The sequence below is a fragment of the Thalia democratica genome, unplaced genomic scaffold (assembly GCF_965202585.1).
Source record: "Thalia democratica unplaced genomic scaffold, ktThaDemo2.hap1.1 HAP1_SCAFFOLD_1215, whole genome shotgun sequence".
Classification (NCBI taxonomy): Eukaryota; Metazoa; Chordata; class Thaliacea; order Salpida; family Salpidae; genus Thalia; species Thalia democratica.
This window is the reverse complement of record NW_028140114.1, coordinates 17,083-28,391: the sequence shown is the minus strand read 5'-3', so window position 1 is coordinate 28,391 and position 11,309 is coordinate 17,083. Positions and strand designations below refer to the sequence as shown.

The window sequence follows — 11,309 nt, the reverse complement described above, 5'->3', positions numbered from 1 at the left end:
GAAAACTACAAGATGGGAAAAGTTTTTATGTAGAAGTATGTCAAACCTTTACAAAAATTAATTAGTTATGAGAACATAAAAATAAGACTTTTATAAGGTTTACACATATTTAACGTGTATGTAAATGTCTTTAAAATGCTTTGTTTAGGTTAGGTAGGGAAACCAAGTACTGAAAAACTATATACATTAGAGAAAAATAATGTTTTAACAAGTTGAAAAAAAAAAAAATTCAAAACTAGTTTTAAGTTGTAATTACATTTAACGTCGTTGAAATATACAAGTAGTCTCTTTCAGCTTTTTAACGATCAATGTTCACAATTTTTAATTTAGATTGAAATATCTTACTACTACCGTAAGTTTTACACTTTTATTAATTTATTTTTATTTTTTACTAAAGTTATGTCATAAAGTATAAAACAATCAGGATAAATTTTATCAAGCCTTTGCAAAACTTTAAACTTAAAAAAAGAATAAGTTTTAGAAAAGTTTTTTTTATTTAAAATGTAAATTCAAACTAAAACATTATTCTATAACTAAAAATACTTATAATATTTGTAAATATTAAGTTGAAATAACTCTGTAAACAATTTATATCTTATTATCTTCTTTATAGTTTTTAGATCCATAATTTATAGAGCCGTGAGCACAATTTGTTTAAATTTTAGAAAATATTCAAAAAAAAACATTCTTAAACACTTTTCAATAAAATATTTGTATCATAACAGTAATTAATAAACTTTTGAAACTCATATATTGATTCAAATGATATTAATTAGTAATCAAAGTTTTAAGTTACTAGAAACAAAGCAATAGCATAAGCAGTTTCCTGTTTTTTTTTTCAACTTAAACTGTAGATCTCAATAATTAAATAAAATATAGTGTTTGCTCAAACTTCCATACTAAACTTTTTCAAACTTTAAAAAAAGTTTATTTCATAAAAAACAGAAAGATGAAGTGCTCTCGGTTGAGTTGGAAGAAATTGAAGAACTAAGCAAAATTTTAGAGCCTAAAGAAAAATTTCAAAACAAAGAAAACAAAGATAAAGCAAAAAATGATTTGAATAAAATAGATGACAAGTTTAGTCAGTTTGATGAGTCGGAACTGGAAGACCTAGACATTGATGAATTAGATTGCATAAAGTATGGTTTTATTGTTTAGAAAAAATTTTTTTTAATTTTATTTAACTCAATGACAAAAAGTTATTTAATACTAAATGTAAATAGTAAATGCAAAGATAAATAAAAATGGCAGGCAACGTATGTTAAAAGCCTTAATGAAAATACGCAATTTTTTCATATTTTTAAAATATCAAATTTAATTTTCATTCAGACGAATTGTACATCCTTTAAACGTACTAAAAAGTGCAATAACAAAAAACAAAAAACTATTGGGAAAGATAATGAAGGCTTTTTTATTTATAGGTAAGTAAAACAGTTTTTTTGATAAGTAGTATTTTGTGTAAAATACTTTTTTTTATAGGTTCCTGGGTTTATTGGTCATTAGCTTCCCTTACAAGCTTTTCTAAAGCGATTCCGCTGCTTGTAATTTTGACTTTAGTGTCAGGAAAAGTTGTTAATAAATTTTTTGGAAAATATTATGAGAAAAAAAGTGGTGCCTTGCTCAAGCCTGTTTCTGAAACGCTAAAAAAAGCTTATAAAAAATACCAAAAACGGTGAGTTTAGAACTAAATTCACAATATGTGGTATTAAGTTTAAAATCTAAGAATATAGTTTTATTTCAAATAGTTGAAAGTTATCCCTTTAGATTTTTATAACTTTAAGTTAAAACTTTACTAAACATGAATTTTGTAAAAATCTAGATTAATTTTTACTGTACAACAGGGTATTGTTGGTTTTGATTTTTATCATATTATTCGCTTTTGTCTGTTGGATCATTAAGGATACATCTAGTAGACCTAAAAGTATCATTTCACTTATTGGATACTTTTTCATACTGTTTATTTTCTTCATTACTTCGAAATATCCTTCAAAGGTAAGATAAAAGTTATCAATATAAAAACGTTTTTATTTTGCGAATTAAGAAACTATGACTTCTAGGGATAATGTCTCTTTTATCATATATGCAACAAAGTTTTAGAACTTTTTTTTCATGGTAAAATGTTTATTGCTGGTATAATTTCAAACTAAAGAGTACATACAGCTTTATTTTACAACTTTTTGTAGTAAATAAATTTTCAAAAACATTTTCTATACATATTAAAAAACTAAATAAAATATTACATATTCGAGTTTTGGTTCGAAACAAAATTGCAAAAAAAACTTGTAGGTAAACTGGAGAACAGTTGTGTTTGGCAGCTTGCTCCAAATAAGTTTCGGTTTGTTGATACTACGAACCGATTTCGGGTTTCAAGCGTTTAGTTGGCTTGGTGAATTAGTGACAACTTTTATTAATTTTGTTGATCACGGAGCCGCTTTCTTGTTTGGAGACGGTTTCAGAGAACACTTTTTTGCTTTCAAGGTAAAATAAAATACGCAGTTTTATTAGAATTCAAATTGTAACTTAAGTGTAATATTGAAGTTCTTAAGTTTTAAAGTCGCATAAGTTTTGTTTATTTATAGTATAGGACCATCTTTAAAGTCAAGTAAAGGTTAACAAAGAAATGCTTGATATACATAATTTTAAAACTTATAGAAAAAGTATGAATATAAAATATATATTGTAAAAAAGAATTACAACAAAGTTAAGAAAATTTCAACTTTTTACTGCGTTTAAACAACTTACTAATATTACAAATTAAAAGTAATGTTTGAAAGAGTTGACCAAAATGTTAATTTAGTAGATGTATGCTTGTAAAACATTTTAAGATATGCTTAACTTCGTAGTATGCACTTTATAAGTATACTTCTAAAAGACATGTTTGCCAAAACATTTGAACTTTTTGTTATTAAGGAAAACAAAATAACATAGTAAATTACACACATATTATTAATTTATCGTAAAAACTATTTAGTATTACTATCTAAAAGAGTTTGTTGGCAACCCATTACCAAAATGTATATAAACGTGTAGAAAAGGTAACATGCTTTTTTAGCAGTATTAAAAATATTAAAAAAGTTTTCCGTTAAAAAATCTTACCATAAAAAATACATTTATAAAATGCTGAATTTACAAAAACATTTACATTTCAACAGGCCTTGCCAATAGTGATATACTTAAGCGCGGTGATTTCGGTTTTGTATCATTACGGTGCGATGCAATGGATAATTATGCACGTAGCTAGGGTCATGCAAGTTCTTATGAAAACATCTGCCACAGAATCAATGGTGGCAGCCGGTTTGATTTGAATTATTTAATTTGCGGCATTTAAGTTACGTTTTAGCTTTAAAAACTTTCTATTTCAGGCTTTTTCTTGATCAAATTATTTCTTATTTCACGTGTTTATATTTTTGTAAAGTTTTAAAGCAAGTTCAAGCTTGTATTAACGTCAAACGTTAGCTATTGATTAAAAAATACAATAGATTAATACAAAATCAATGTTGAATAATGTACAAAACAACAGGAAACATTTTTATTGGACTGACGGAGTCTCCATTGCTGGTTCTTCCTTTCATAAACGAATTGACAAGTTCTGAAATATTTTCCATGATGGTTTGCGGGTTTGGATCGATTGCAGGAACTGTCTTAGGAGCGTTACTTGGATTCGGAGTAAGTAAAAATATGATTACAAAAATCAAAATACATAAACAGCTTTGTCAAAGTGTCTAACTTATAACCTTTAAACCAGGGGTCGGCAAACTGCGGCCCGCGGGCCAATTGCGGCCCGCGAAGGGTAAATCTGCGGCCCGCGAGTACGATATTTTTTTGAATAGAATGCGGCCCGCGAAAGAAAATTTTGTGGCCCGCGAGCATGTAAATGTGGCCCGCCTAGCAAAAATATATTTCAAATTAATTTTTTTTCGTTAATTCGATTTATTTTGATTAGTTTGGTTTTAAGTCTGTGTATAACATTTTAAAATAATTAGAAGAAATTACAGCTTTAGTTTAAAAATGTGAAAAAGACAGATTAACATTCTAACAGGATATTTTTCTCAGTTTCATAATAACTTCTTTTTTACAACAGCAAGTAACTATCTTGAAAAAGAGTGTAAAGAGTGCTTGAATTTTATAAGTTAGTTATATAAAACCTATTTATTAAATAAACTAAATGCAAATGTTTTCCATTTTGTACAAAAGTAATGCACAGTAATTAACTAAAGTGTCATTTCTTTATAGTTAAGATATTTTTTTTCCAATATTTTTTATACCTAAGTTTCTTTTATAGATTTTTAATTTGTAAACGTTATATTTTAGTGTAAAAACATTTAAAATAACATAGTAATAAGAAATTAGGTTTATTTGATTTTTGTTTTGACACATTTTAATTTTTTAGAAGTTTTCTTTGCACTTAAAATTAATTTCTATGCACCCGAATTTAAAAAGGTGCTTATATTTTAAATCACTTTTTATTAAATACTTTAGTTACATTAAGTTTAGTTTATGCATAATTTTCTAACATTGATGTTTCTACATGTAATATCTAAATTTGTACAGACATATTTTAAAACAATATATATAACATAAATTAATATAGTTTTTGTTAGGTATACATTTTCATTTTTCAAACATTGTTTTTGTCAAACTAAGTTAATTTTTATGCCTTGCATATCTAGACACACAATTGCTTTGTGTACCTTTGTGTTTTTAGAGCTACCTATTTGATATAAACTAGATTTAGGGATGGTAAATTTATTAAATGTGTACATTGTTAATCAAAATAGTTCAAATTCAAGCAAATAAACAACTAAACATTGCCACACACTCAGACTATAACTATTTGAAGACTTCAAATCTCAGGCCAACTAAGTCATTTTTTAAAGTTTTTGGCTAGAATTGCTTTTTGTCTACAAAAATATCTGAAATGTTTTTGTTGACTCAGGCTGGCTTTTTTGCTTGAAAGAGTGGCAAATTAAACTTATGATGTATGTTTTGCTCAATCCACAGTGTTAGTTTGAGTTATAATAGATGTTAAATTTTAAGTCTTGCAGTTGATATAATTCAAAATATTATTTATATTATTGTGTACATTTAAATGTGAACAATCAGTGTCGCCAAAAGACTTGAATCCCGGAAAAGCTTTGAATTTGAAAATTTATGCTTAAAAATACTGGAAAAAAACTTGAATTTCAAAACTTTTAAAAAAACCTGGAATTTCAAACAAATTTTACATGTAAAGTAATAAAATTTCGATTTGACGCAAAAAAATTTAGCAAATAAATATTTTTTTATCAAATTAGAAAATATATTAAAGTACCTTAACAGTATTTTTTAATATTGATATATTTTTAAAGACATTTTCTAAAACTTTATTTTAAAAATAAAAGAAGGAATTGTACTTCCAAAAACGTTGTATTGGTACATTGCACCTTTACTTGTAAAATTACACCGATTGTTGTGCTTCGCGTTGGAACTAAACCAAGAAATTCTACTAAAATGTCAAAGTTAGTAAAAACATCTCTAATAAAAATTCTCAGATTAGCAATAGTTTTTCTATCAGTGCTCTCATGTTAACAGATTGATTGAAGTCCTAATTTGATTTATGCGACTTTATAACCTTAACGCATTTTCTAAACACGACTTATTGTTGTCATTGAAGAAATAAGCAAAAGTTTTTCATTACCGCCAACATAAATTCTTTAAAAAAGTTTTCAACTATAACGGTATCTCATTTTAAGTAATAAATTTTTCTACTTTATAACTTGCCTTAACAATTTTTTTCTGATCATTCTGTAGTTACTGAAGATAATATTGTGCTTTGTTGGAGCTGACTTTAGTGGTTTGTTTTTTTATCGTTTCTCGCAATAACTCCTAACTAACGTTTTACTATTTTTAAATATTCTTATTGCAGATAAAGAATTGCAATAATTAATTACTCAATAAAGTTTTATACTTTTGTTAAGTTTGTTTAAGAAACTTAATTGTCCATTCCAGCTGACTTATATATTTTGTTGGCATGTAATTTATTTACTGTTAATAACCTTCGTTATTGCTTTATGTTGTGAACTTTATTTTAACTGGGTTGCTACACAAACAGGCGATTTTAAAATCTTGAAAACTCAGGTGTGTGCGAAACTTTTATTTCAAAAACTTTAAAGAAATGTTTTAATTCTCAGAATAGTTTTTATGACTGTAGTGTAGTTTACTAATTGTAATTTTTTCATGTTTTCTTACACTTTTGTACTTTTTGGTAATGATGATATTTTAACTAGGTATTTAAGCTTGATTAACAACTATTTATTAGCTTTTTCAACTTTTTATAAACTTAGGCTGGTTTGATACAACTCAGAAATGTTTGCTTTTTATGTTGCAACCATGTAAAAGACTAATTACTAATAAGATATTTTATTAAAGTATTCGAGAATTAATTATGTTAAAGAACTTTTTTAGCTTTCTGGAATACAAACAGATATTAATTTTATTAAGTAAACTATTTACTAAATTTTTTAATGAATGTAAACTATTTAACACGCAAAAATTTATTTTGAAGTAAATATTCTTAGAAATATGAAAAAAGGGTTGATAATATTACAAATGTAAAAAAGTAACCCATAAATTGTCTTTCAAGTTTGGTTTTTATAAAAAGTTAGGTTGTAAGTAAGATTACAAAAGTATTAAGTTTAACTTATTAAGTGCTTTTGAAAGTACATAGTTTACTAACACTTTAGTATATTAGTCAATGTAAATTCTATTCTAATAAATATTAATTTAAATAGGCATTCTACGTATAACTAAAAGTCATTTAAAATAATAAGGTGAATAAAAGTAAAACTTTTCTCTAAGGTGACTAAAACTAAAACCAAAAGATTGTTCAAATGTCACTAAAACTAAAACTGCGGCCCCCGAAGACTTTGGAAACTTGAAATTTGGCCCGCGACCACCAACTGCCTACCGACCCCTGCTTTAAACAAAAATATAGTAAAAGTCAACAAAAGTAAAACTTTTTCGAGAAAATAAAATATTCTTTCAATATTTTAAAAATTCAGATACAATATAATCATGTCGTACTTACTTAATTTTATTCAATAAAAAAATTATATATAAGTTTTTTAATACTACGTATTTTCTCCAGGAACCCTTTAAAATTCTAAACATAAATAGAATATTTAAATGTTTTATTATACTTTTTTAATCTGATTTAAAATACTACTCGTCTTGAACAGGGCATTAAACTGTATCCGTGGTGTACGACTTAATAACCGATAAGTTTTTTCGTACACTAGGTCTTTCCCAATTTTTTTGAGCTAATTTTTTTGTTTAGTAAACAAACTGTAACTTGTGCCATAATCAATATATTTCAGTAAAACTTTTTTATTCCAGATAGAAGCCCCCTACTTGATAACAGCGTGTATTATGGCGGCACCCTGTGGCTTGTTTCTATCAAAACTTCAGTTTCCAGAAACTAAAAAGTCAAAATACGCCCACTGGAAAGACATAAAGAGCAAAAAGATAAGGTTTAATGTTTGTTATTTTAACTACAAAAAATTATTTATGACAAGTTTTTGATTTTATCTTTACAAACCAATGGTTTCTCATAAAAGTATTTTTTTGTTTAATGTAATTAATATTCAACTACAAAATAAAATTTTTGTAAACAAAAATTTATGTTTACTTAGGCTATCAGCTATTTGAAATAAAAATTTAAAGTTAAGACACTTCAGAAGTAGTTTAAAATAACTAGTAGATTATTTTCTTAATTTAAAACTCGGTAAATGGTATAAAAAAATTGAGTTATGTTAAATACTGAAAGTAATTTTTGTGTTAGTTTGAACTAAAGTTTTTTATAGTAAAAAGTGTATAAACTTATATAAAAAAAACTAAGAAAAAAAATATTTTTTATGACTGATAAACAAGAGTTAATAGATTATTGGTGAAACCCTTGAAAGTTTTACTTATTCCAGATGTAGAATAAACTACTATTGTATTAAACACTCTTAACCTTATTTTAATTAGCTGACAATTTAATCAATTTTTGACACCAGTGGTAAGGAATTAAATGTGATATCAGCAGCTATGAGCGGTGTACAAACTGCAATTCCTTTGGTATTGTGCATCGGAGCGTCAGTCATTGCAGTTATTAGCATCGTTGCTGCAATTAACGCAATGCTCAGCTGGTTTGGAAGTCTTATTGGTTTTCCACAGCTAAGTTTTCAAGTGAATTAACATTTTTATTCTTTTCTTTTTATTATAGTAGTTAAACTTTTTTCAGCCATATTTACACTGTATAAGTAAATTAAATAGCTGTGAGTTGTATTGGAACATGAAAAATTATAAATAATAGTATAAAACTGACAAGTTAATTATTTCCATTCAAAATAAAGATTTCAAAAACAGAACAAAAGTAATGTGGTATGAAATAAAATAATAAGCCTTTACAACATTGGTTTAAGTTAGTAGCATTGATTTATAGTATTGTTGCAACTAGATTTGATTTTAAAAAAATTAATATTTTTAGTTGTCTTACTTTCAAACAATAGTAGCTCAAGTACAATAAAAAACTTTAAAAATATTTGGTTACTATTAAAACAAGTCATAAACTTTTTTTTTTTGTTTTAGATTGCTAAAATTTTATACAAAAAAATATAGTTCATTTAAAAATATAAACTCTGTGCCAACTAAAGGTACCTGTTTTAAGTAAAAGTTAAGTGTTAGAGGCTTTAAAAAAAGGATTTACCCTTTTATTGCTTTAATTTAGTTAAAGCAGAACTTTGTATTTCTTTTTAACCTTTTATTTTTTGTTTTTCAGCTGATATCTTCTTATTTGCTCTATCCAATTACATTTCTTATGGGAATCGATTCTGTTGATTGTTTTAAGGTTTGTTATTAGTCAAATCATCTACTTAAAAAGAAAATTATAAATGTAAGATTGAGTTTAAACTTAGTTTCTTGAGGTATAAAAAAGTCAAGTTTTGTCACTTTTTCTTAAACTTCATTTCTATAAAAGATGTCTTCAAAAACAACATTTTATTGAGTTAACTACAATAAAGCTTTTAGAGATTTTTTGAATTTTAGATTTTGTAGTAAATTATTATAGAATATACATACATCTTACATTTGTATTTTGCAAGCAAACTAATACTAGAACAGCATTTTTTTTAAGTTTCTATTGCGAAACATTGTACTAATTGTTAATTTCGAGCGAAGTTAGAATTTTGCACGAATTTGCCTTAACCAAAGTTAAACTAACTTTAAATTTTTTTTTTTTTTTAATGTAACTTCTTTACTCATGTAGTGTACATTTGAGTGTCTATTTCTATTTCAAATAGTAGTTGATAGTGGCAATTAGCTGCATTAAACAACTTTTTTTTCCGATTTTGAATGAAGTATTTAAAAGCCCTTACAAGCGGGCTAAGTGAAGATTCATTCAGTTAAACAATTCTAATTCCATTAAGTAAATTATTGATTATTGCAAAGCACTTTAAACAAGATAAAAAAAGGTCTGTTATGTATGTATTTTAGAGTTTACATACACTTTTTTTCATTTACTCTACAAATAAATATAAAAAGTTCGTTTTGTGTTAGGTTTTCATTGTTATGCTCTGTATACATTACAACAGGCAGCTGAGTTGATTGGCACAAAAATATTTCTCAACGAGTTCATCGCCTACAAAGAGCTGTCTGACATGGCAAAAGCTCGCGACTCAGGGACTTTCCCTAAAGTAAACAGCACGACAGGGAGCTTTGTGGGTGGGCGAAAGAACGGAAGCAATACTGACGTACGCGCTGTGCGGTTTTGCTAACATCGGTTCACTTGGAACCATGGTTGCGGGACTAAGTCAGTTGTAAATGTTAATTTTCGATCACTTTCGGTGGGCAACTTACGGCTTGCGGGACGAAGTTGACAACTGAATCGCGAAGTTATTTTTAGCTTGAAAGAGCTCCTATTTAAATCAAATTGCATTAAAACTTTCTGAAATATATGTGTATAATGTGCTTTTTAATGATTCTTAAACACTCATTAACACTGAGTTTGAAGTTCTTACTTATTGTTTACATATCATTTTTAATTGAGTACAGTTTTTCTAAATAACGCGACCCTGTTAGGCTTTATTTTGGAAGTTATCCTTTAAACTATAAAAGTTTAAAATCTCTAACTAATACTTAGTATGACTTTACTACTTTAGAACTTGAGTTATATTTTTTAAAATCGGCAAATCGATTGAAGCCGGATTAATCAAAATCAAAGGTGTTTATTAATCAAACTAAAAGATATTTGTTTAATAATATCAGTTTGATAATATCAAATTATAATCATGTATTTTAAACTAAAATAATCCTTACAGGTGTTCTAGCTCCAAAACGTAAAGAAGTTATTACGAAAAATGTTCTTCGAGCTTTCATAGCTGGAATATTTGTAAGCATTTTAAATGCTTGTATTGCCGGTTTGATATGTTATATATTTTTTATCTTAGTTTTCTATTAGATTACACTAAAGTATAATTAGTTTACTTGTAATACGTCGTAAAAAAGAACTTTTGTATAATAACTACGTCGTTTGACTGTGAAAAATCTTTAAAAGCCGTTTTTTTTTGTAAACTAGTAATAAATCTGAGCTTTAAATGATGTCTCTAATTATAGGATTTCTATATGTTCCAAGACCTATAAACTGCAAAAACTTATTACAAGTTGAAAATGTTACTCATTGGAAGTTTATCGAAGATCGTTTGTATGAGTGTTGTAGCCCTTACTTCAATACTGTTTTGAGGTACTTTTGAATACTATAATCTATTTGTTAATCACTTTTATATTTTAAACAAGCTCTTTTTTCTTCAGGTTAGATTAGTTTAGTACATCACATTTATAATCGACATAAATTTGCAAGTTTAAGAAAAACATTTAGCACTGATTTTAGTTTTTAAATAACACAATGAGAAAGTTAGTAAGTATTTTATGTCATACAAGTGTTAAATTTTAACTTAGTATTTTATCAAAATTAAGACTATAAATTAATTGCCATCAACGTTTTTTTTTTGTTTTAAAAACAAACTTTAACACATCTTTGAAATGTATGCAAATATCTACTTTTCTAAAACTTAAATGAAAAAGTTTGCTGAACCTCCATTTAGCATCCTTTACTGAAATAGAATTATTTTTTCTGAATATTTTTAATAAGCAAAACGTAGACAGTTTATTTATTTTTTAATTTAAAACATATTTTTTGTCATGTTTAAGAAATTGTGGCGACAGTTGTTGAAAACCTTTTTTTTTTTTTTGAGAAAAACCGTTGAATTTTTTAAGATTTTGTACTTTACTTT

At 26.3% G+C, this 11,309-nt stretch overlaps 1 pseudogene; it reads left to right on the top strand.

The window, feature by feature from the left end:
• The first annotated feature begins 945 nt into the window (after nucleotides 1-945).
• On the top strand, nucleotides 946-10,769 carry LOC145848048 (solute carrier family 28 member 3-like; annotated as a pseudogene).
• The last annotated feature ends 540 nt before the right edge of the window (nucleotides 10,770-11,309 follow it).